The sequence below is a fragment of the Poeciliopsis prolifica genome, unplaced genomic scaffold (assembly GCF_027474105.1).
Source record: "Poeciliopsis prolifica strain line A6 unplaced genomic scaffold, Auburn_PproV2 SCAFFOLD012, whole genome shotgun sequence".
In the NCBI taxonomy this organism is placed as follows: domain Eukaryota; kingdom Metazoa; phylum Chordata; class Actinopteri; order Cyprinodontiformes; family Poeciliidae; genus Poeciliopsis; species Poeciliopsis prolifica.
In genome coordinates this window covers 7,270,001-7,274,071 of record NW_026562387.1, presented here as the reverse complement: position 1 = coordinate 7,274,071, position 4,071 = coordinate 7,270,001, and the positions used below count along the sequence as shown (strand labels likewise).

At 34.0% G+C, this 4,071-nt stretch overlaps 1 protein-coding gene across 3 annotated transcripts in view; it reads right to left on the bottom strand.

The window, feature by feature from the left end:
• Nucleotides 1-2,311: 2,311 nt before the first annotated feature.
• zfhx4 (zinc finger homeobox 4) overlaps nucleotides 2,312-4,071 on the bottom strand; it is an 85,299-nt gene continuing 83,539 nt past the window's right edge. For all 3 annotated transcript variants that reach the window (XM_055037202.1, XM_055037203.1, XM_055037204.1), the window contains exon 12: nucleotides 2,312-4,071. This exon is cut by the window's right edge and continues 2,613 nt beyond it. The gene's annotated coding sequence lies outside the window, so the exon portion shown is untranslated.

Here is a 4,071-nt window from a genome sequence, read left to right as displayed (position 1 = left end):
AGGGCCATTCAGCAGAACAGTTGCACCCTGTGTTTCAAGCACATTCGTCAAGGGCAAAAGGTGAATACAGAAGAGGGGAGAAAAATGCCATTTCTGAGGCCTTTTATGTGTTGTTGAATTTTCATTGCTGCCACACACCAAAGCTTTCAGGCCCAATAAGATCCACCACGCCTCCCGAGTGAAAAGATCCTCATCCCCCCTTTTTATTTTTGTTGCCCTTGTGAAATTTCATTAGGTGGATTTAACAACTTGTGAATGTCGACTTTCTCCGTGACCCTGACACCGGTGGTGGACACGTCTCGCTGGCAGGGTGTGATATATTGTGTTAAGGTTTTCCTGAGGTGCAATTTTTAATGTGACAGCCTCTGTTGACCTCACATCTAAAAAGTCACCCTCTTGTCTGACACGAGCATCCATTTTGCCTCCTAATAGAATTCTAAAAGCGATATAAAGTTGGGACATGAAACAATTTCTCATATAGCTGTCCATCGATCTATCAAATAGGAAACCTAGGGTAAAAATATTATGTTCTCACACCAATTCCAAGTAATGAAAAATGCTCAATGCTGTCTGCTGTGGCTGTACATCTGTTAATCTATGACTGCCATTAATCATGGTGGATTTTCTTTTCCCTCTACTATGTGGAGTCAGGAACTGTACCTGATCAGCAAGCAAAAATCCAAAGCATCTGCTTATGTCTAGCCCAGTGAAAGGAAGCAACTGTTAGATAATTGTGAATAATGGTCGATAGTGAGTTGGCATGGTAAACACATATGGAATGGCTAAACAAAAGCTGAATTGAAAAAGTAATATGAATTTAAAATCCTATATAGTAGAAAGTACACCATCTCAATTATAGTGTTTTTTACATCATGATATGACTAAATGATGAATCCTCTGACAGAACACATTTCAGTTTACTTCAAATACTGTACATAAACTGCTAACCATTAACCACAGTGACCGAAGACTGATGGTTTGAGCTTGGTGTTTTAAAGATTGGCCAAAATCTGATAATGCAGCATGACAATATACAAAGTGGAGAAGCAAATCTGAAAAAAAAGAAAGCTAGAGTGACAGACAATCCCCTGCAGATAATCTGAATAAAATGAGGAAATCAGTGAAAATAAAAATGAACACACACAAGCTGTAAGATTGCCATTCTAAATGCCTTAAATGTATTCATGCAGTTTCTGAATTATGTTTTTTGAAGCACTAGCACTGCACTGTTCAGACTTACCGTAGAGTAAGGAGTGCATTTTCCTTTTCATTGCAACTGGTACAAACAAATCTTAGAGTTTAAAGACAGTGTAATGTCTTGCTCTTATAATGAAATAAAATTGCCTGCCATTGGATTTTCAGTCTGACACACTAATTACTAACAGGTCCTCTTGTTTGTAACATCAATAAATCTTTAGCTTGGTTCACTTTGAACATCTTTACACAAAAAACCCTTAAAACAACCCAGCTTATAGAATTATGCTGTATAACCTTGAGCTGTCCTTTATTTTAGCAGATGTTCTTAGAGCATGACTATCCAACACATTTTTAATTGATTTTCATTTGAAGCTCTCCAGATTCATTAAGGTCTTAAGCATTTTTCTTGGAACATTCACTGGATGACACTTTCAGTCCATTTTAAGAGGAATGTTTTGGTGAGAAATATCATTCAAGAATTATATAGTATATCACTAAGCTTAAGAAAGTGCCTCAGAATAGGAAAAGTGTCTTCAAAATGATTCGTGAATCATGTAAACAGAAAAAGTCATATAACAAGTTAAATAGGGTTCAATCCATGCAAGACAAATATTTGATTGAAAAAAAAAACACCTTTGACTTACAAATGGTAATTTAGCCAAAAGAGAAAATATTTGTTCCAAATTATTTAGATGCAATCATAAAAATACCAAAGTTTAAAAAAGTTTAACATAAATATGCTTTATCTCTCCAGTGAGCAGATATCTTCTAGATTGCTATTAAACCAAAAATTTGCTTGTAAAATTCAAGCGCTCTTGAAACCGTACAAAAGAAATGAGAACTTCAATTTAAATGAAGTTAAAAGAGATTCATTAAATATGCAAAAAACTTAGCAAACATCTTAGACACTTTTCATATTCAAAAACCTAAATATATCCCTATAAAAATCATCAGTCAACTGAACATGACAGAAAATTAGCAGACACAGCACAAAACAGCCAAATAAATAAAATATCACATAATTTTTATAGATCCAGTCCAATGACATGTCATGAAAGAGAGTTGATGGATTAAACGTCTGTTTTGCTGAAATAAGTATGTAGGGAGACATAACTGGTTTGCAGATACAGTTTTTAATGTATCACAACAATGAGCAACAAACATACTTGATGAACTATTTCCAGAAGTTGTTCAAATACCATCTACAATAAACGTCATTTCAACTATGACAACAGGTCTGTGACAAAATAAAAAAAAAGGTTTCAAAACCATGTTATTACCGTGATACGGTACAGTTGAGACCTCAAACAGTACAGTAACAAAAACTAATGCGACTACTCTCTATATATAAAACATCAATAACATTTTTGGTTTAGTTTATTTAAAGTTTTAGCCATAGGGGCTTCTTCTTATTAAAACCTCAGGGTGCATTTCCTATGTAACCCAGATGTTGTAGAGTACATATTGTGTAGGATATGATTGCGCCATGAAAATCCCTTTGACATCCAGAAGAGCAATTCCAATTTCAACCTTTTGAAGGCTGTCCCCATAAACATGACACAATCCATCCATTTAAAAAAAAAAAAAAAAAAAAAAAAAAAGTTCTTTTTTTTTTTTTTTTTTTTGGCTGCTGTGCAGTTGCAATATATATGTACAGTTATATTGTTAGACCATCCTTTTTGTTGGTTTCGTAGCTTTTACCAGTCCTTCATGTGGGAAGTGTCCTGTCTGATGCCAGCATCTTAGCACACGATGCTAGCTGACAGTTCAGTCTTATAATGCTGAGCCACAAAGTGGGGAAAAGGCAAAAAGCCAGAGTTGTGAAAGCCTTTGGAATCAGGACAGTCGTTTATGTTTGTACAATGGCAGAATTGCACCTTGGGAGGCCAGGATGTCTCACATGAAACACAATCGAAAAGTGTCTTCAGGAATAAAGTAAATGTAAAATACTAAAAATCTAAATAATGACATTTGAAAAGCTCACACAGAAAATTAAAAACTGATGTCTTGCTTAAAACTTTGAAAGAAAAACAAAAACCTTTACAAATATAAAACATAGGAGGAAATGTTTACTTGATTTCATTGTTTGAAACAATAACTAAGCATGATTTGATTTAACCTGTCAAACAGTTGCATTACATGCTACTTGCTCATTTCAGAATAGGAAATACCAAAAGCAATACATTTTTGCATTTCTTCATATTAATAAATTTGTACCATGCACAGCCAACTACGAATATGTACAACAGCTTAGCTTTCTTTGTTCACAAGCCATTTTCTTTCATACAAATAGCCTTCTGTTACTTTGGAATGAATCACACTGGTTACCAAACTAGAAAGTGATTCGTAAAAAATTGAACACCCTTTGACAGCTTTCACATTCTTAGTTCCACAGAATAATAATAATAAAAAAAACAAACAAACAAAAACAAAACAAAACAAACAAACAAAAAATAAACTAAAGCAATCAATGGATCAGTTTTGGTTGAAAGTTGAAAGACTTTATGGCAAGCAAATTAAGATTACACAGTAGCAGCAAATGTTGTATGGTAATACTTAGAAATTTTCAAATGTTACTAAATGTGGAAAGTCAATGTTGACTTTAACTGTAGTAGATCATGGGAGGACGTTAACCTAAGCACTAAGTGGCTAGGTTTAACACTGTTTTGAATTTTGCACATACGTAAAAAAATGTTAATATTTAACAAAAAATGCTGTTGTCCCCCCTCTTAAAGCAGCATGTTTGCCAACGTAGAGCAAATTATTATACTTTTTTTTTTTTTTTTTAACATTGTGACCAACTTGTACCTTAACAGTTTCAAGTATACAGTACTGCTTTCTTTGACGCACCAATTGTTAAATAGGTCTCTAGAT